This window comes from Calliphora vicina, chromosome 5 (assembly GCF_958450345.1).
Source record: "Calliphora vicina chromosome 5, idCalVici1.1, whole genome shotgun sequence".
Taxonomy (NCBI): Eukaryota; Metazoa; Arthropoda; class Insecta; order Diptera; family Calliphoridae; genus Calliphora; species Calliphora vicina.
Window position 1 is genome coordinate 17,185,228 of NC_088784.1, and position 23,775 is coordinate 17,209,002.

Consider the following 23,775-nt stretch of genomic DNA (forward strand, 5'->3'; position numbering starts at 1 on the left):
TGTATTTTTTTTTTTTTGGGGAAATTTACTTTTGCAACAACTACAAACACGAGCCAACAAAAGTAAGAAAAAAAAATCACCACCAATTAATTTGGCTACTGTTACTAAAGCCAGAAAAATCAATATAAAAAAAACTTTTTTAAAAGCAACATTTTATTAAAATGTTTAACATTTTAAACAAATTATTAGCCACATTTAGCAAAAATGCCTTGCTTTTTCTTTTGTTTAAAAAAAAATTTAAAGAAAATATATTTAAAGATATTAACGTAGTATTTTTTTTCTTTTTAAACCATATTTCTTTTTTTTTTTGGTTTTAAACAACAAATTTATTATATTTTTTTTAATAAAGTTTATCTTTTTTTTTATATGTATATTAAATTACTAATAAAACTTTATATTACAATTTTTCTTAGTTGTATATGTGTAAACTTTTTTCCAATATTTTTTTTCTTTTCAGTATTTTATATATATTTTTTGGTTTCTAAAAAAACTTAAACGGGGGAACTCGCTAATAATTCAAGTCCGCCACGGTCAACAACTCAATTGCAACTGAGCTGTTTTATGTACGACTCTTCTATGTTTAGCTGACTTATTTTTTTTCCTTCTTCATTTCCTTTTTCATTGGCTTGTGCTTCTTCTAGTTATTCTTGTGTGCTTTTCATTTGGCTTTATTTCGGTTTTTTTCTGTTCATTTCTTCCTCAAACTTTTTTATTTCATTTTGTTGTCTTCTGTACTCGTCTACACTGTAAACAGATTTCTGTAGGGAGTGTGTGTGTGCTTTGTTGCTCTGTTAATTTGCCTCTCTGCTTGTTGTTGTTGTTTTGTAAAAACATGCGTTTTCTGTAAATTTCCCCTTCTGCTCATAACCGTTTCGCATGTCTGTTTCTTTATTTGTTGAGTAGTTGCTCTCTATTGTATTTTGTATACTTTGTGTTTAGTTTTTGTTGCTTTTTTCGGCAACAACCACCACCTGGTGGCAGACGAGAGTTGCCATATCAATTTGTGTACATAATTACCGTAATATTTGCTTTAGAAAGGCAAGAAACTTTTGCTTATAAATTCAAGGGAATTATTTACTTTTAAAAAAGAAAAAAAACATTTTTCGGGTACAAATTTACTGCAGAATTAAAAACAAATTTATGTTGTTCAATTTCAATCGTAGGGGTGTATTTAGTCCAATTTTAGCTTCAATCGTAGGTCTTTATGTTGTTCCATTTTTAGCCTCAATCGTAGGTTCAATTTTAGCTTCATTCGTAGGTCTTTATGTGGGTCAATTTTAGCTTCAATCGTAGGTCTTTATGTTGCTCAATTTTAGCTTCAATCGTAGGTCTTTATGTTGCTCAATTTTAGCTTCAATCGTACTAGGTCTATATTTAGTCCAATTTTAGCATTAATCGTAGGTCTTTATGTAGTCCAATTGTCCAATTTTAGCATCAATCGTAGGTCTTCATGTTGTTCAATTTTAGCATCAATAGTAGGTCTTTATGTGCTTCAATCGTAGGTCATTATGTTGTTCAATTTTAGCTTCAATCGTAGGTCTTTATGTTGTTCAATTTAAGCTTCAATCGTTGGTCTTAATATAGTCCACTTTTAGCTTAAATCGTAGGTCTTTATTTAGTCCAATTTTAGCTTCAATCGTAGGTCTTTGTGTTGTTCAATCTTACGACTTTTAGTTGTTAAATTTTAGCATCAATCTTAGGGTTTATGTTGTTCAATTTCAACTTTAACCGTAGGTCAATTTTAGCCTCAATCGTAGGTCTATATTTGGTCCAATTTTAGCATCAATCGTAGGGGTTTATGTTGTTCAATTTTAGCCTTAATCCTAGGTCTTTATGTTGTCCAATTTTAGCTTCAATCATAGGTCATTATGTTGTTCAATTTTAGCCTTAATCGTTGGTCTTTCAGCTTGAATCGTAGGTCATTATGTTGTTCAATTTTAGCCTCAGTCGTAGGTCTTTATGTGGCTGAATTTCAGCTTCAATCATAGGTCTTTATGTTGTTCAATTTTAGCCTCAATAGAAGGTCTTTATGTTGTTCAATTTTAGCCTTAATCATAGGTCATTATGTTGTTCAATTTTAGCCTCAATCGTAGGTATTTATGTTGTTCAATTTTAGCTTCAATCGTAGGTCTTCATGTTGTTCAATTTAAGCTTCAATCGTTGGTCTTAATGTAGTCCACTTTTAGCTTCAATCGTCGGTCTTTATTTAGTCCAATTTAAGCTTCAATCGTTGGTCTTAATGTAGTCCACTTTTAGCTTAAATCGTATGTCTTTATTTAGCTTCAATCGTATTTCTTTATGTTGTTCAATTTTAGATTCAATCTTACGACTTGTAAGTTGTCCAATTTCTGCTTCAATCGTAGGGTTTATGTGGTTCAATTTCAACTTTAACCGTAGGTCAATTTTAGCCTCAATCGTAGGTATCAAAACGTTGCCACGTACTCATATCTCTGACAGCAATGTTGTGTTAACATCAGCATGGATATACCATTGAGGAAGCTAGCCTTGGATGGAAGGCTTCTGCTACTTCAGTTGACATATGAAGATGTGGTGTATCCGAGATTTGAAGGTTGTGATGTTTACGAACAATTATTTTCACCTTGCGGCTCTCAGGTATCTTTCGGTATCCTATCATCCGACTTCGTTAGGTTGTAGACACACCAAACTGAAGACCACAACTGCTAAATTCAACTTGTAGTTCTTCAAATGATCAAGCCATTTTTCAGATTGTTTTCATTCACCAACCTCTTATTGTCGCTATTAACTTAGCGATCTTTGTATCGACAAGATTGCAACTTCGGATGTAATCACGCTCGTCTGAAAGTCTCGCTAATTTGACTGGGATCCATTTTTCCGCCTATCTTTATTTACTAATCTGCTAATATCTTGATATACGATTGCGGCTTCTTTTGTTGAGAACAGAGGCCAAACTAGTGAAAGTCGACCAGCATGAAACAAGTGGCTGCTGTGGTGACAGTTTCGCTGAACTGCCTCTCTGTTACCGAAATAACTGGAATTACCGTTACCACGAAATAAGCGAAAATAATACCGTTACCTCAAAAATCCTTTAATTCATTCTATAAATAATTCTTGGGCCTGGATTTTAAACATAATCATAATCAATGTTTAAATATATTTTTTCCATGCAAAAAAATTATTTAAACATTTATTAAGCTAAACTATGTTTAAAATTTTGATAAGTTACCCGGCCTTAATAATGAAAAAGCCCTTTTTTATTTTCCATAATTCTGCTTATTTACAGTACTTAGTTGAAATGTAATATAATAACAAATTTGTTTATTTATTTTTAATTTTTGAATATTTTATTACGTTACCGAAATAACTGAAATTACAATATTTTTACTTTATTAATCATTAAATCAAATCACCGTTTCCGAAATAATCCAAATTTTATAACAGTTTGTCAGTAATAAAACTTAAGTCGGCCCGTTACCGAAACTGCAGTCAATACTTAATACCAGAATACGCCAAAATATCATTATATTTAAATCACCGTTATCAAAATAATTAACATTTTCCGTTTAATCGATTTAAACGGGTAAAATCATGAATAAAACTTCAATTTTAGTTAACTTGTAAAATAGAAACTAGTACCTAATTAGTATTATATTTCCCCCTCTTTTTAGATCTATTTAAAGAAAATTACCTTAAAAAAAATTTATTTTAATTAATTTTACCCCATTTTTTTATGTAAATGACATTACAGCCCCATCTGGCAATACCTTCACAACATAGTTGTCTGTTAATAACAAGTCTCTGTGTCGTATTGCTGTTAATATGTTGTACTAATACAAAAACAACAACAAAAGAACACACTAAAAAGCTATAGAAAAAAAACTCCCCTAATTATGCTAAAGAAACTAACAAAAAAACAAAACCAATAACAACCTAAATATTTCTCCGTATTGTCTGCATTTCTGCACACAACACCAATAACAACAACAAACCTTGTGTTTATTCTTTGGCACTTGCAAAAAAAAAAAACAAACGAAAAAGAGTCAAACATATAAACAAAAAAAAAAGAAAACCAACAAGAAAATATGCGAAAAAATGTGCAAGAGCAAGAAAAAAATTACAACAACTACAACAATAACATGTATTTGCACGTACATTAATAACTTTGATCAACATGTAACAGAATGTTTATCAATGATGATGACGATGACGACGACTACGACGACGATGATGATGATACGACAAATACAACAAAACAAATACACATGACCGAACGAACGACCACTGACTGATTTTTATTGTTTTTCTTTGTTGCTGTGTTTGTTCGTGTGTGTTTGCAAAATGAAGAATGTGAAAATGAGAAGAAAATAGGAAGAGGAGAAAAGAGGAAACTGAACAAAGTTTTGCACTCTCTGTATGTACCTATACGAAAGATTATTATTAGTATGGCTCCATTTGCAAATGTAATAAACGTGTTAAAGTTCAGCTTAAACAGCAGCAAAGTGAATTTGTAATAAATTGTGATGCAATAAACTGCATAAAATAGTGAATTATTCAATTGAATATAATAAAAGACTGTGATTTATACATTTGTAAACAAGTTTCTGCAGAGTTCCTATGTTGGCCAGAACTGTTGGGCAGTTTTTAGAATCAAGCCTTTTTTTGGAGGAATTGATTAAAGAAAAGCCATGCTTCTATAGAAATTGCAGAAGCTCTGGTATAGTGATGGACAGGGCTAGTGATTTAGTGAATTTAGTAACAGAGTTGAAGTCTGAAATCGTTTACACGGAAACCTTCCTTGCAGTCTACTGAAGGAAGAATTTGACATCAACTAAGATTTGGACATGTTGCAAGAATCTCCACATATAGACTATCATGACTAGTGTTTCTACAAGGGAAATAAGAAAAAAGTGAGTCAACAGAAATGGCTAAACTCAATGCCGGCAGCATCCCGGCAGAGTTACTACATCTTCCGGCTGTGTGCTGTACGTATACAGTAGCGAAAATGCTTTGTATGGAATGACCTCACGGAAAAGTTAACAGCAATATATTAGGTAAGTAATAAGTCCATATGTAATTTAAAATCGCTTAAGAAATTGTGAAATACCCGGGAACCTTACAATAAACATATTTAATGAAATATTATAATTTTCAAAACTGATATTAGGAATTTACAAAAATAAACTAAAAATTAAGTATTTTTTATAAAATAAAACTAATTTTTAATGAAAATTTTTAATGAGGAAATTTTAAAAATGCATCTTTTTAAAAAGCATAACTATATTATTACCAGCAGAAATTATACATTCCCAGGAAACAAAAGTCAAGCCCAGTTAATGAAATGGGGGAAGTTTTAATACCGGAATTAAGAATTCACAAAAATATTTAAAAACTTAAGTGTTTTAACAAAAAATAACTGATCATAGCCATTTTCAATTCATTACTGGAGAAATTTTTAATTAAGGGGATTTTGAAAAACTAAATGGGAATTTATTAAGTCCTAAAAAAATACCAGGAAACTTATTAAAAAACATAAATTTATTATTGCCCGAACAAATAATCAATTCCCAGGAAACTAAAAACTATCCCAGTTATTGAAATAGGGAAATTTTAAATACCGAAATTAGGAATTCACAAAAATATTTCAAAAATTAGTGTTTTAACAAAAAATAACAGATTTTGAAAAAATAAATGGGAATTTATAAAATCTTAAAAAAAAGACCAGAAAACTTATAAAAAAGCTTAAATTTATCATTACCGGTACAAGTTATTAATTCCCAGAAAACTAAAAACAATCCCAGTTAATTAAATAAAGGGATTTTTAATACAGAAATTAAAAATTTATAAAAATTACTCAAAAGATAAATATTTTTAACCAAAATAACAGTTTATAGCTATATAATACTCATTTCTGGGGAAATTTTTAATTAAGGGGATTTTGAAAAACTAAATGGGAATTTATAAAATCCTAAAAAAAGACCAGGAATGTTATTAAAACGCATAATTCTATAATTGGTGCTACAAATTATCAATTCCCAGAAAATTAAAAACAATCCCAGTTAATGAACTAGGAGGATTTTTAATACCGAAATTAGGAATTCACAAAAATATTTCAATATGTAAGTGTTATAACAAAAAATAACTGATCATAGCCATTTTCAATTCATTTCTGGGGAAATTTTTAATTAAGGGGATTTTGAAAAACTAAATGGGAATTTATAAAATCTTAAAAAAAGATCTGGAAACTTATTAAAAAACATAAATTTATTATTACCCGCACAAATTATCAATTCCCAGGAAACTAAAAACTATCCCAGTTATTGAAGTAGGGGAATTTTAAATACCGAAATTAGGAATTCACAAAAATATTTCAAAAATAACAGATTATAGCCATATAATACTCATTTCTGGGGAAATTTTTAATTCAGGGGATTTTGAAAAACTAAATGGGAATTTATAAAATCTTTAAAAAAGACCAGAAAATTTATTAAACAGCTTAAATTTATCATTACCGGCAGAAATTATGAATTCCCAGGTAACTAAAAACAATCCCAGTTAATGAACTAGGGGGATTTTTAATACCGAAATTAGGAATTCACAAAAATATTTCACAAATTATGTGTTTTAACAAAAAATAACAGATTATAGCCATATAAAACTGATTTCTGGGGAAATTTTTAATGAAGGGATTTTGAAAAACTAAATGGGAATTTATAAAATCTTTAAAAAAGACCAGTAAACTTATTAAAAAGCCTAAATTTATCATTACCGGCACAAATTATCAATTCCCAGGTAACTAAAAACAAGCCCAGTTAATACCGAAATTAGGAATTCACAAAAATATTGCACAAATAAAGTGTTTTACCAAAAAAATAACAGATTATAGCCATTTTCAACTCATTTCTGGGCAAATTTTTAATTAAGGGGATTTTGAAAAACTAAATGGGAATTTATAAAATCTTAAAAAAAAAGACCAGGAATGTTATTAAAACGCATAATTCTATAATTGGTGCTACAAATTATCAATTCCCAGAAAATTAAAAACAATCCCAGTTAATGAACTAGGAGGATTTTTAATACCGAAATTAGGAATTCACAAAAATATTTCAATATGTAAGTGTTTTACCAAAAAATAATAGATTATAGCCATATAAAACTGATTTCTGGGGAAATTTTTAATGAAGGGGATTTTGAAAAACTAGATGGGAATTTATAAAATCTTAAAAAAAGACCAGGAATGTTATTAAAACGCATAATTCCATAATTGCTGCTACAAATTATCGATTCCCAGGTAACTAAAAACAATCCCAGTTAATGAACTAGGAGGATTTTTAATACCGAAATTAGGGATTCAGAAAAATATTTCAATATGTAAGTGTTATAACAAAAAATAACTGATCATAGCCATATACAACTCATTTTTGGAGAAATTTTTAATTCAGGGGATTTTGAAAAACTAAATGGGAATTTATAAAATCTTTAAAAAAGACCAGTAAACTTATTAAAACGCATAAATATATCATTACTGGCACAAATTATCAATTCCCAGGTAACTTAAAACAAGCCCAGTTAATGAAATGGGGGTATTTTTAATACCGAAATTAGGATTTACAAAAATATTTCAAAAATTAAGTGTTTCTAGATAAAAATTAAAAAATATTTTGTGAAAAAAAATTTTCTTTTGAAAAAAATTTAGCTGAAAAAAAATTGGTGAAGAAAAATTTGTTTTGGAAAGCCTCTACTGTAGAGAGATACTTATAGAGACGTTTTTTTTTTGTCCTGGAGAAAAAAGTCAGATTTGGACTTGTCAAGGGCTTTAAGTCCTACGTTGGACATGGCGGAAACCAAACAAGTGCAGGCTGGGGATCTTTGTAGAAGAGTTTTTACTAAAGTGTGATACTTATGCGGAGTTTATAAACTACTGATCCTGGAGAAACAAGTTGGATATGGAAGGAACCAAATTGTTACTATGATTACAGAATTGCAGTCTATATTATATGGATAATACTTATGAGGAACTTGTAGACTACTGATCTTGATCCTGGAGAAGCAAACTTTGTGGCCTAATTCAGTCAAGGCAGTAATCAAAGAGTGATCTTCCTAGATCAGTCTCTACTAAAGAATGATACTTATGAGGACCTTGGGAACTAGTGATCCTGAGGAAGCAAGGTCATCTCCAAGGTGTCAAGGGCTTTTTTCTCTAAGTTTGAAATGGCAGGAATCAACCTGTTATTAGATTTGGACAAGCCATGTTTCAGGATCTTTGTAGATTAGCCTCTACTAAAGGGTGATACTTATGTGTACCTTGGAGACTAGTGATCGTGGAGAAGAAAGGTGGACTGCAAGGTTTCAAGGGCTTTATATATCCTATGGAAATGGCAGGAACCAAACTGTTATTAGTTTTGGACAAATGAATTCTGAGGATCTGATACGTATGTGGACCTTGGAGACTAGTGATCGTGGAGAAGAAAGGTGGACTGCAAGGAGTCAAGGGCTTCTACAGTTATTAGTTTTGGACAAGTGAAGTCTGAGGATCTTAGTAGATCAGCCTCTACTAAAGGGTGACACTTATGTGGACCTTGGAGACTAGTGATCGTGGAGAAGAAAGGTGGACTGCAAGGTTTCAAGGGCTTTATAGATCCTATGTTGGAAATGGCAGGAACCAAACTGTTATTAGTTTTGGACAAATGAAGTCTGAGGATCTGATACGTATGTGGACCTTGGAGACTAGTGATCGTGGAGAAGAAAGGTGGACTGCAAGGAGTCAAGGGCTTCTACAGTTATTAGTTTTGGACAAGTGAAGTTTGGGTATCTTTGTATATCAGTCTCTACTAATGCAGACCTTGGAGACTGTGATTGCTATAGCACTAGTAGGATCATTGTCCGCGGTTACAATAGCACAAAGTTCCCACGGCAGTTGGAACTTCGATCCCGAATGACCCGAGTCTCACTTGGACAAAGATTTCCAACCAGAAAGTGTTTCGCTAGAGAAGAACTTTTTGACTGAAATTCCATAAATATTCCCTTTAGAGTTCATTAATGAAAGGAAGAACTGTCAGTTTGGAGCCCTCCTAATATACATACATGAACGTGCAAATTTCAATAGCCATAAAATATTAATGTTTATGTAAATTATGTTTATGAAGTTTATTTTCATATAAACTTAACTAAAATACATAATTGAGCTTAACTAATACCACTTGACCAGGTAAATATGTACGTTATACATACCTACATATTTAGTTAAATATTTCTATTATCTGTCAAGTGCTAAAGAGAGTGAGAGCCAGCAAAAGAAAAGAAAACAAAACAAAACAATTAAAATCAATCTTTCAATAAAAAATGGGAAATTTTTCATACAAATTTGATTGATAACATTTTGCTGCAGTATTATGGAGGGGGAGTGTAAGAGTGAATATCATAAAATAACGTTTTATTAACGTTATCAATTGAAACGGTTTGGTGTTAAGGTGATATGGAGCACACTTGTTGTTCTCAATAAAAAAAACTTCAATCAAGCAACAGTGATCAAGCAATGGACTTTGATAATTAACCCTTTAAGAGAAAGGGGGTCATTTGAGAAACCTTTGTTTAAATTTTACGCAATTTATTTCAACTGACTGTGATTTATTTATCTTTAATACTTTAATACTACACCTGTAACCTTCAAGACTTCAAGACCGGATAGACTTACAAGTGGTTTAAATAGCAGAAAAAGAAAAATCTAAAAATAAATCTAATGTCATTTGTATAATTCTAATGTGTTGCTGTGATTGTTTTCACTTTCACCTTTTGCAATTGTTGGCATTTATTTTTTCTTATTATTCTCTAGTACTTATGTAGTTTGGAAGTGTTGCGTCTAAGCCTAACGGCCATTGCTTCAAATGCAATTCAACTTAATGACACGCTAGTGGAAACCACTAAATACACACACCAACCTTTTGTGTTTTAACGCTGCAATTCGAAAACATGTTGTCCAGGTTAATCCAATAATAAATGTAAACGTTGTTGGTCAGTACAAGTACGAGTATTTAGTGGATTTATTTCCACTAGGAAGGAAGGTTGGTTGGTTGGTGGTCTCACTCTCTCCCAAAACCACATAGCAGTTACTCATACTTGTATAGTTAGTAAGAGGAGACACACCAAAGCGTAACCGAGAAATGTATGTAGAAAAAAAGATGTCCCATGGGTGTAAAGCATTTTTACCGCATTGTCATATATCGGGTGACAACTAAAGCAATATTACAAACACATTCTCACACACACACACACCCAACACACACTCTCTTAAACATTGACTTGGAAACTTTGGAAAATTTGTCGCAACATGTCGCAACATGTCGCATTTTGTTAGCCGCATTTCTTCTTTATACATTTACATTCTTACATACATACGTGCGATATTTTTCATTCCTCATTTGTTGCTGCCTCTACTACTGATGGTTTTGTTGCTATTGCTATTGCCATTGTCTATAGAACGGCAAATTCATTGTCAACATTGACTGTCTAACCAATCAATGTAACAACACGCACCCTGCACCGGCCCCAGCATTTTATAAATTATGTTAACAATAATTTCCAGCGCAGCAAATAAACAAATAAAACATTTTTAGAGGAAGACAATGACAAAATATACATAAATATTTGTTATAAATACTTATTATATGCATATATCTATGGACGTACAACTAGACAAATGTTAAGTGTATGTGCACATGAATATTTATAGGCAGAATGAGAAAACGGCCACCAGATTTCAAAGAACCATAAGCCAAAGTGACGACTACCGACAATAACAGCAATGCGCCAATTTTTATTCTTCTTGTTAACCTCGTTGCTGAAATGTCCAAACTATTTGTTGCAGTGCCCGGCTGTTTGGTTCAATTGAAGTTTGATTTGTTGGCAGTTTAGTTCTGGAACGGACTTGATGTTAATTCTGCGATTTGAATCGATTTTGACAATGGCGAATGGAGGCCGCCCTCTAAATAAGTATCCACCCACAGGGGATGCTCTTAAGAAAAGAGCAAATAGGAGAGTGATGCCTTCGTGGATTCCCCAATCGAAAAATCCAGAAGCGTCTGACCCATATTGGGCGGCTATCTGGTCTGTGTCTGACCTCAGGAGAGGCTGCAGAATTTACATTGAATCGTCTCTATGGCATTAAGATCGAGACCAGTAAGATCTTAATTATGGCATACTGGAACACATGGATATGATGAGGATGAACCCTTGGCCTGACGACTGCAGTATTCCGGAACTTAAGTATGTAGAAGTGAAACCCTACAGAAATGGCTTCTGGGCTAATATTGCAGCTGCCTCCGTCCCACTAAAACCCGGGAAGTCTCGAGACACGCTCTAAGTTCGTCGCCATTAAGTTGGTGGTGTAGGTTCAGTTGACGTTGTCCTGATTAATACGGGTCTGGCTCTGAACACAACATCTCATAAGGACGTTGTGTCAACCCTCGCATGGCCTCCCTGCTTGCAAAGATAACCATGAGACCAAATAACGTAACTATACATCGAACTTAGATAACGGTTTTGAGTTGGGACCCAGTGAAAATATGAGTACCAATGATAATATTAACAATATGAGTGAGATAAGAGAGGAAAATCCTTTAAAAAAGAGGTAGGATACGAAGATCACCAGCTAAGAATGATGTTTCCCAATCGTACAACGCAGGAAATACAACAGTCGAAGAGAGACATCTAGAACATCTTAAGATGGAAGAGGAAACAGCGTTCGTTGACCTTGGTAACAAACTGAGTGCAATGCACACCATAGTATGCGAGGCTAGAAACATCCATAAGCCTATAAGAGACAACCGTCTGCAGGCTGTTGCATTATATCAACAGCTTCGACAGTAAAGAGAGGCAATCGCCCTGAATCTCATTCTGGATACACCATAGGGTATACCGGACGTGGTAACAATTAATAAGGGGACTCAAACGGAGAAGGAAACCTCTAAGGTCGTTACTAAGAGAGCAGCCGCCTTCACACCAGAGAAAAATAAACCAACTAAGAACATTCGCACATCACAACCAGAAGGAGAAGGTGTAGATGCTGAAAACGACAAACAGTGGTCCCTAGTAGAAGGAAAGAAAGGGAATCGAAGCTCCAAGAAGAGACGCAGTAAAAACGCGATTAGAAATAAAGGTGAAGCAATAACAATTAAGGCTGACGGTTCAAGCTATGCTGATATATTGAAGGAAATGAAGATTGCCATTAAACCTGAGGAAATTGGCATTGGTATAAGGAAAATTCGAAAAACCATAGATGCAAACGTCCTAATAGAGATGACGAAAGGAGAAGGACAAGCGAAGAAACTGGAAGGAGCTATAAAGGGATCCTTTGGGGAAAATGTTCAAGTTCAAACAATTGTAGAGAAATTTCGTCTTGATATTAGAGATATGGAACAAACTACCGATAAAGGGGAAGTAATAAAGCTATAAGAATGCACGTTAAGATACTCCAGGTAAATCTAGGGAGAGATCGTGAAGCGCAACAGCTGATGATAAAGAACGTTATGGAAAAAGAGGTAGATATAGCACTAATAAGTGATAGGTAGATAGATAGATAGATGGATGGATGGATGTATAGATGGATAGATGGATAGATGGATAGATATATGGATGAATAGGTGTATGGATAGATGGATGGATGGATAGATGGATTAATGATTAATGGATTAATGGATGAATGGATAGATGGATAAATGGGTAGATGGATGAATGGATAGATGGATGGATAGATGGATAGATGGATAGATGGATAGATGGATAGATAGATAGATATCTTGTGAATTAACCGTACATAATATAGAGAACTGCTTATATCCGGATCACGGTTGCACTAGTCCTTCATAGGCTCCGAATACTATACTGAATCTAACAAAAGTTAGCACCAATTATCCATTACTCTGGCGCATAAATCATGCTGAATTTGACCGATGGCATGGTTATGTTGTCTTTGAGGGCCGCTGTGTTTTTTGGCTTTTTGTTTTTGGAACAGCACTCATGGCATGACCTATACTCATGCAAAGCATTGTGTTGGAACTGGAAAAATAGGTTATGGGAGGGAGTATGGAGGGAGTAGCATATGTATACATTTGAATTGAATTTTCCTATATTGAAATTTACAGGAAAGACTTCAGGAGGAAGCTTATTCTGTAATGTGCGATCCACTGTCCAGTCGACAACGAATTGATGAGCCCTTACCGAAGATCGTGTGTTGCGTAAAAAACTACGGCTTTCGGGAACAAGTTGCCTAATTTAAGCAAAGCACATAACATTATAGTATTGGTAGAACAGTGAAACACAACCCACATTGCGACGATGTACCAGTCAGTCAATAGATCTGGATACTCTACTGTCACCGATAAGCACCTTCCAAAATAGACTTTGAAGCACCGCTCACACATGAGTGTTGTATTCCATTTTAGGTCGGATATAAGTGTTGTAAATAGTAAGGAGATCAGATGGAGTGAAGTAATTCCTATACCGTTTCAGAAAACCGAGACGCTTTAATGCTTCATTCGTCACTTGGAAAATGTGTTTAGACCAGCGGACATCACATTGTATTATAATGGCCAGAACATCAAGAGCGTCTTATTCCTTAATATTTACACCACCCATAAAAACAGATGGAGCAACATGATCTGTTGTGCATTTGTGTGTTAATATACAACATTGAGTCTAGCGTGCATTGAAATCGACTCTATTCGCACAACCCCATTCAGAGATTGTCACAAGATCTTGGTTAAGCGTATCATTCATGTTTTCCATCGTTGCCCCAATGAAAAGCTTGGCCTTTGATGAATGAATATGAATGGCAAATGTTTCTGTCACCTGCAAAAGAGTAGATAGGGCAGGAAGTTTGACGTAGAATTACATTTATAAAGATAAGAAATGGAGTAGGAGAAAGGTCGGAAAGGCCATGCGGTACCCCTGAATTAATCTTGAACTCGTTTGATGACATTCCATCTATAACAACTCGTATAGTGCGATCTTTGAGAAAGCTCGATATAAATCTAGATTGGTATCGTTCCAAGACCCATTACAATAGAACATTACTTAATGGCCATATCCACCGGTACTACGGTGAGACTATCTGCTTCTGGAAGCAGGGAATCTAAAATGTATGGGCATTTAGGATCTTGTATATGATTCCCTCGTTCCTGAATCAAAACTCTGACTACATAATGAATCCAACGGACTTGGATAGAATGTTCTTATTCCTTCTAGATTGAAATGGAGTGGGGTAACATGATAAATATATATAACATTGCATATAAACTGATAGTTATAATATGAGCTATGACCTCTTCTGTGACGAAATAGGATTAAAGTTCTCAATACGTCCTTTACGTAAGTCTAGTGTTTTTCCAACCGAGATATTGATGACCAGGAAGCCATGGAAAGAAATATGTGGAAGGAACGTTAGGTTGAGCAGTGTCACTTATATCGTATACCACGTTTTTAACTTAGCCAGATAGTTTAATGGAGAGTATGTACGTCTATCTGATATTACCCAAGTTTGGGTCCTACTTAAAGAAAACTCCGGTCCTCATAGGTGCCCTAAGTTGGCCAATACTCTCTCCAATTCTTGTCTTTCTTCTACTCAACTAACTATGAATATGCCGTATTGATAGTTTTCTTTGATATGACTTTGTATGACTGCAATTGCGACTATTTATTGTCTGTATGTTTGCATGAATGAATGACTGTATTTCAGTTTAGTTTGTTAACATTAAATGACTACAGAGATGGGTATGTGTCATAATGTCAAGGAGGGTGAACAATGTAGTCATGTGTCACGCGTGACATTAAACACAATCTAAAGAACTTATACAACTGTATGTTTATAAATAATAATTGTAACAACATTTCTACATCCGGCCAATAAACGGCGTAAAAGTTTTTTTTGTTTATTTATTTCAATGAATATTAAATAGTTTTATGTAAAAGTTTGAGTGTGTGTTGTGTGTGTGTGAAGAAGAATGCATAATTGTATGTGTAGTTACGAGTATGTATGTGTGTGTTTCAGTTTGTGTAACCTTTATAAATTGTGCCATCTCTTGTAGATAGAAAATTTTTCGCAGTGCGACAACAATTGCATCAACCAACCAACTGCCATGAAAGAAGAACTGAAAATGTATGGACAGAATGCAGAATATATTTAACATATTCAATGAACTTATGATACATATGTATTTAGGTTAGGGTAGGTAAGGATGGTTGTTAGAGTCCAAGCCAACCTTTAAGGAGCTTTAGGTCCATTATTGGTTACCAAGCGAAGCTGCACAAAATTCGTTTCCATCCTACAACCCCAATCTAAGCATTTAAGAAGCTTGAATTCATTTAGATCAGAGAGTTCATCGCAGATAGTTAAAGTTCCATGAAGACTATTTCTTTAATTGTCAAATCGAAACAGAGGCAGATGTAATGTTTAACATACTCCTCTTCGTTCTCCTAACCACAGCATTGATAAACCTCAATGTATTTAATAATGGTTGAGTTAGTGTCCAGTTATTACAGATACCAACATAGAGATAATGTTCCTAGTCATCGAAACTAACGAGTGTTAGTAAGCCCTATATATTGTCAGTCCTAATCCGAAGTCTAAGTTAGCAAGAGGACAGTGTTAAATTTCGTTATAGCGTGAATGTGATCCACCATCAATTCTAAACTTTCAGTACCTATATACAAACAGCAAATCCAATGTCAGTTAGTTTTTATGTAAATTTAACGCTTCTGAGTATAAAGTATTGAGCAGTACATCGTAGGAGAATTATTGAGTTCAGCTACATCTCCTTCCAAATCCAAAATTAGAGTACAAGGTGAACGAATTACTGAGTCCATCTCTATCTCCTTATAAATTCAATGGCAGTAGGCTTTGGAGTATATCTAGGGCATCTAAGTATGAAGCATTGGGGTTACATCGAAGACGAATTATAGAATTCATCGCCATCTCCTTCCAAATCCAACAGCAGTGGATTATTGAGTACATCTTGAGCTTCAGAGTATGTAGCAATGGAAGTTACATAGTGGACGAATAATTCAGTTCATCGCCATATCCTTAAAAATCGAAAAGCAGTAGGTTGTGAATTATATCTAGCGCTTAAGAGGATGAAGCATTGGAAAGTGTATCGTAGACGAATTATTGAGTTTATCGCCATCTCCTTGCAAATCCAATGGCAGTAGGTTATTGAGTCTATCTTGCTCATAAGAGGATGATTCTTCGGGAAGAAGTTCATCGTCATCTTCTTCCAAATCTAATGGCATTAGTACTTGGAGTTTGAGGATGAGCGTCATCTCCTTCGAAATCCAATATCGGTAGGCTATTGAGTATATCAGCGCTTCTGGGTATGAAACGTTGCAAAGTAATGTAGACGAATTATTGAGTTCATCATCATCTCTTTCCAAATTGAATAGCAGTTGGTTTTGAAGTCTCTCTCTTGCACTTAAGAGGATGATGAATTGGGAATAATTGACATCTTCTTCCAAATCCATTGGCAGTAGGTTTTGGAGTCTATATAGCCCTTAAGTAGATGAAGCATTGGGAAGTACATCGTAGACGAATTATTGAGTTAATCGCCATCTCCATCCAAATCCAATGTCAGTATTTAGTTCTTCGCCATCTCCTTCTAATTTCAATGGCATTAGGCTTTGGAGTCTATCTAGCCCTTAAGTAGATGATGAATTGCGAAGAACATCGTTGACGAATTATTGAGTTCATCGCCATCTCCTTCTCCATTCTCCTTCCAATTGCAGCAGGTTTTGGAGTCTATCTAGCCCTTAAGTAGATGAAGCACTGGGAAGTACATCATGGACGAATTACTGAGTTCATCGCCATCTCCATCCAAATCCAATGTCAGTATTTAGTTCTTCGCCATCTCCTTCTAATTTCAATGGCAGTAGGTTTTGGAGTCTATATATCGCTTAAGAGGATGATGCATTGGAAAGTATATCGTAGACGAATTATTGAGTTAATCGCCATCTCCATCCAAATTCAATTTCAGTATTGAGTTCTTCGCCATCTTCTTTTAAATCCAATGGTGGTAGGTTTTAGAGACTACTTAATGCTTAATAGGATCAATGATTCATCCTATTAAGCATGTACTTCCTAGGATGTACTTCCTAGATGTATTATTGTGTTCATCGTCATCTCCTTCCAAATCTAATCACAACAGGTTTTGGAGTCTATCTATCTCCTTCCAAATTCAATGTCAGTGTTAAGTTCTTCCAAATTCAATGGTGGTGGGTTTTGGAGACTACCCAAGGCTTAATAGGATGAAGCATTGGGAAGTACATCGTCGACGAATTATGGAGTTTTTCCCCATCTCCTTCCAAATGCAATGGTAGTAGGTTTTGGAGACTATCGAACGCTTAGTAAGATGAAGCCATCCAAATCCAATGTCAGTATTGAGTTCTTCCCCATATCCTTCCACATTCAATGGTAGTAGGTTTTGGAGACTATCTAACGCTTAATAGAATGAAGCCATCCAAATCCAATGTCAGTATTGAGTTCTTCCCCATATCCTTCCACATTCAATGGTAGTAGGTTTTGGAGACTATCGAACGCTTAATAGGATGAAGCCATCCAAATCCAATGTCAGTATTGAGTTCTTCTCTATATCCTTCCACATTCAATGGTAGTAGGTTTTGGAGACTATCTAACGCTTAATAGAATGAAGCATTGGGAAGTACATCGTTGACGAATTATTGAGTTCATCGCCATCTCCATCCAAATCCAATGTCAGTATTGAGTTCTTCCCCATCTCCTTGAACATCTAATAGTAGTAGGTTTTGTAGACTCTCTAACGCTTAATAGGATGAAGTCATCCAAATCCAATGTCAGTATTGAGTTCTTCCCCATATCCTTCCACATTCAATGGTAGTAGGTTTTGGAGACTATCTAACGCTTAATAGAATGAAGCATTGGGAAGTACATCGTTGACGAATTATTGAGTTCTTCGCCATCTCCATCCAAATTCAATTTCAGTATTGAGTTCTTCGTCATCTTCTTCCAAATCCAATGATAGTAGGTTTTAGACACTGTCTAACGCTTAATAGAATGAAGCATTGGTAAGTATATCGTTGACGAATTTTTGAGTTCTTCGCCATCACAATCAAAATCCAATGTCAGTATTGAGTTCTTCCCCATCTCCTTCCAAATCCAATGGTAGTAGGTTTTGGAGACTATCTAACGCTTAATAGGATGAAGCCAACCAAATCCAATGTCAGCATTGAGTTCTTCCCCATCTCCTTCCAAATCCAATGGTAGTAGGTTTTGGAAACTATCTAACGCTTAATAGAAGGAAGCTTTAAGAAGTATATTGTTGGCGAATTATTGAGTTCTTCGCCATCTCCATCCAAATCCAATGTCAGCATTGAGTTCTTCCCCATATACTTCCACATTAAAAGGTAGCAGGTTTTGGAGACTATCTAACGCTTAATAGAAGGAAGCTTTAAGAAGTATATCGTTGACGAATTATTGAGTTCTTCTCCATCTCCTTCCAAATCCAATGTCAGTATTGAGTTCTTCTCCATCTCCTTCCAAATCCAATGGTAGTAGGTTTTGGAGACTATCTAACGCTTAGTAGGATAAAGTCATCCAAATTCAATTTCAGTATTGAATCAATCGCTATCTCCTTATAGTTTCAATGCAGTAGACTTCGAAAAATGAAGCATTGGGAAGTACATCGTAGGCGAATTATTGAGTTCATAGCCATTTTTTCCTCTTCCCAAATCCTGTAGGTGTAGGAGTATAAGGATATCTAGCGCGTCCGAGGATAAAGTGCGAACTGGTTACTCTATCAAGGCAATTCTCCTTAACCTTTTGTAGCATTCCCAGATAGTCCTTTTCCTTAGAGAAGGTCACTAAACGAAAACACCTTGCAGAAGAATCGAACAAACAATTGAAGTGTAGATCCAGTGAATGAACTTTGGATGCAGCACCCACAATTTTCAATGGCTCTCTAGCAGGAGTAAAGATTGATTGCAGTCTACTTCATTCATTTCATGACATTCAGTTAAAAGACCAACAAATATTAAATATTTGTTTTGGAAAGAAAGATGAACGTCACACTGCATGTCGTAAAATGAGTAAAGAAGACGTTAATCGGTCTTTACTCTTGCTAGATGGCTATTGGAAAGTGTTGAAACTGGCTCAGTTTTTAAGACTGATCTCAGTGTTATTCAAAACTCTTATTAATTATATTTAACTCAAAATGACCCAAAGTTTGTTTCAGTGCCTTTCAAAATTTAAAAATAGTTTGTTTTCTCCACGTACTTAAAGCCATCAAACGATTTTTGCAATTTTTTTATACCCACAACAAACCCCAAACATTAAAAGCCTTTAATCCTGATAAGATGTTAAAGGCTACAACAATAAAAATAAAAGCCAGCAAGACCAACAACAACAAGCACACACCATCAAGGAAAAACAAGTAGAAGAATCAGCAGTAGCAAGAACGTCAACAGAAAATTAAAAGCAGGAATGTTTGTTTGCTTTTGAACATTTTTGAGAATTTTTTCAGGACTTGTTTTCTTAACATACTGTGTCGCATTATGACAATTGGGGAGAATTTGTGGTGAATATACTCACACAAACAAACACACACACACACTCAGTGACACACGTATCAGGAAAGAATTTTAATCCCAACAAAGTAGAACAGCACAAAACCAAACACACTCACGTACATACATACATGCCCAGCAACTTACACACCCATAAACTGGTTCATTTTCATTTGGAACGCTATAATGCGAGTATGTACTCTTGCTCCCTCGTACATTTGCTCAATTCATGCTTGGATACATACCAAATAGCCATGGGGTTTTTGTGTTTTTTTTTTTTTTTTTTTGGGGATATTTTTCTTTTTTTTTTATTGTTTGTTGCTGTTTTCTTAATGGAAACATGTACGAAAATACATACAGCCAGGCAGACTGTGTTTGTAAGTAATAAGGGTGGCAATAATAATGACGATGATGAAAATGAACGATAATGAAGATTAGGGCACATGGGTATGTAAAGGCAAAGTGGATGCGTTGTCCTAAAACTGCAGGTGCGTTTGAAAAATAATGTATAGCTAAATGTAGAAAGGAGAATTTATGACTTTTGAAAGTTTCAGTTGCAAACATTTCAACTGGTTCAGGATTCTGGAATGTAAGACCACATAAGTATGATTATTATCCTGATTATCCTTGTATATCACCTTACGATTTCCACCAAATTTGAAAGGTGTGGGTATAATTCCACACTTTTGTAAGCTTCGATTTCGATGTAGGAGTTTCAAGAATGATTGCGGGATACCCAGACATCTGTGGCCATATCTGGATGTCTAGAAAGCTTATCCTTGTGCTGGTTTCTACAAGGAGGAGAGAGGAGAAAGAGAAGATAAAATTCCACACTTTTGCAAGCTTAGATTTCGATGTAGGAGTTATGTCAAGAATGATTGCAGGACAGCCAGAAATCTTCAGCCATATCTGGATGGCTACAAAGCTTATCCTTGTGCTGGTTTCTGCAAGGAGGAAAGAGGAGAAAGAGAAGATAAAATTCCAAACTTTAGCAAGCTTAGATTTCGATGTAGGAGTTATATCAAGAATGTTTGCGGGATAACCAGACATCTGTAGCCATATCTGGATGGCTACAAAGCTTATCCTTGTGCTGGTTTCTACAAGGAGGAAAGAGGAGAAAGAGAAGATAAAATTCCAAACTTTAGCAAGCTTAGATTTCGATGTAGGAGTTATATCAAGAATGTTTGCGGGATACCCAGACATCTGTGGCCATATCTGGATGTCTAGAAAGCTTATCCTTGTGCTGGTTTCTACAAGGAAGTGAGAGGAGAAAGAGAAGATCTAATGATCTTCATGGAATAGCCAGTCTTCAAAGTGTTGTCCGAACTAACGGACATTGAATTGTAGAAGTCATTGGTTACGAAAAAACTAAGAGTTGGTAATACAACCAACTTTTGGCGGCCTGTGTACCACTGTGCCACCGTTAATATTGATGATGACGATTGTGTATAGAGATAATACCATACATACATTTGTATTTGTATGTGTATTTATATGTAAGCGAATATTTTCCACGGAACAGCAAAAAAAAAGAACTAAGCAGGTGGTTGGAAGGTGGAGGTGAGGAGATACGAATAGACCTTTTCTTTTGTACCAAGCAACAAGTAAAAACTTTTACATTGTATAGCCAACACGTACTACATACATATCCATACATACTCAAGTATGTATGTGTGTATACACCTATACATACATGTGTGTTGGTGTGTAAATTAACAAAAAGGAAACAAAGAAAAGAAAAAGACCCAAATACAAGGGAGCTGGTGATAATGGTGCGGCAAAAGTATACAAAGTGTACAATTGAGATGTTCCATGAACATTTTCAGTTTTGTTGCCAGTGAGCGAGCGAGCGAGCGAGTGAGCGAACGAATGAACAGACAAACAAAGCATGTGCGTGGAAATGCTGCATTGCTGCTTTTTTAAGACAGTATACTAACAATGATAGCAACAGCAACAACAAACTGATACAGAAACTACTACAAAAACAACAGAAAAATACTAAACTGAACTGGGAAAAAAAAATCAAATTCCTACCCAGACTTAAAAACAAAAGAGAAGAAAATCATTTAAAAGACTACATGGTTACATGTCAACTATGCAAATAATAGGGACACCAAAGAGTTTACACAACAAAATTTAACCAGGGATGTGATTTTTGTTTACAACTGGCAACTCTTGTGGAGCAAATACAAATTCAACCCCACTGCCAAATGAAAATCAGCGAAATGTGTTACAGTGGTGATGAATGAGAATAATTTCTAAACAAACTGAATCGTAAACAAGGTTTTCAGACTTCTAACTTCCTTATTCAATGTATTGATAAACAAGTTCCTCAACTTATTGCTGGGAATTTTAGGGCTCATGACTTTTGCAGTTGAACATATTATTACCTACAATATAAGCAATGTATGCAGCTATATAGAGTCCAATGAAACTCCAAATTGAAATAAAAGAGCGGTACATGGACTTATTGGTTAATTTAAGCAACATAGAACTGCATTCCTTGCCCTAGCCTGTTTTCAATCACTCTGGCGCGTAAATCATCCTGGACTTGTCCTCAAAGCCAGCATGGGTTATGTTGGCTTTGAGGACCACTCTGGTTTGTGGCTTATTCGCATAGACCTGTGACTTAAGAAAACCACACAAGACAAAGTCTAACTGTATCAAATCGCGCGATCTTGGTAATATGCAAACATCACCTCCACGTGAGATGGCCTTTCTCTCAAATCACTAATGCCAACAGTAAATGTTTCGGAATGCATTGGAAGCTCTTGGATCTCATGTGGATTGTTATCGTCCCAAATTGAACAATTTTGTTTGTTGAGGTAGAAATCGTAGAGAAATGGTCCTCACCATAAAATGGGAGAAGCGCTCGTAACCTTGCCGGAACAGATAAAACAATTGTATAATTTGCAAGTGTTTTTTAACGCTATATACGTCCTTGGTGACTCTGCAAAACAAACTGAATTAATGACAGCCAATACCACAGATGTAGCTTCAACAATATGGCCGCTATAAACTGTCAAAGTTTTGAAGTCCCTATTCGACGATTGGTTACGCAAGCAATCGATTAAAATCGATATGATTCAGTTTTAACAAATATCCCTTCCTATTCGAATATTAGTCATGAGCAAATCTGAATTGATAATGACTTGACCTATATGGTATTTGGAGATTGTGTAGTGAGCAAGAGGACAACAGCCTGCACTTCATCTTTCAATTCCCTGCGATAACACAATCTAGACTTTTCTGAAATAATCAAAGAATGTCTAAACGGTATCTATGAAGGTCGCTGATGATAAGGTAGATGTCATTATCTAAGGATTCGCTTGGATGAACGATTTACTATGGTTTTGTGAAGTACCATCAAAAACTCAATTAATACATGAAAAAAGGTGTAGTAGTCGATGTTGTCAAAAACAATTCAGTATGTGAACCAGTCTAGATCTCATCCTACCTGTCTAAATCTCCTCAGTGCATCAAGTAAACAAAGGCTTAAATGTCGTGTTTTGAAGTGCAACTGTAATCAGCAGTTCAGAAGTACTCTTGATCCTGGAATGTTTAGATTCCAGGATATCTTTGAATACTAAATAACTCCTAGTGTAATTCAATCTAGGTTGTGGAGATGCAGTTCAATCGGAGGTGTTTATACCGTTCTATCGTAGGTATTTATACAGTGCAGTCGAAGGCATTTATACAGTTTAATGTAGGTCTTAAAACAGTTCAATCCTAGGTCTTTATACAGTTCAATCGAAGGTCTTCATACTGTTTAATAGTTGGTCTTTATACAGTTCAATCGTGGGTTTTTAAACAGTTCAATCGTGGGTCTTTATACAGTTCAATCGTGGGTTTATACAGTTCAATCGTGGGTTTATACAGTTCAATCGTGGGTCTTTATACAGTTCAATCATAGATCTTTATACATTTAATTCGTGGGTCTTTATACAGTTCAATCTTGGGTCTTTATACAGTTCAATCTTGGGTCTTTATACATTTCAATCTTGGGTCTTTATACAGTTTAATCTTGGGTCTTTATACAGTTTAATCGTGGGTCTTTATACAGTTTAATCTTGGGTCTTTATACAGTTTAATCGTGGGTCTTTATACAGTTCAATCATAGATCTTCATACATTTAATTCGTAAGTCTTTATACAGTTTAATCTTGGGTCTTTATACAGTTCAATCTTGGGTCTTTATACAGTTCAATCTTGGGTCTTT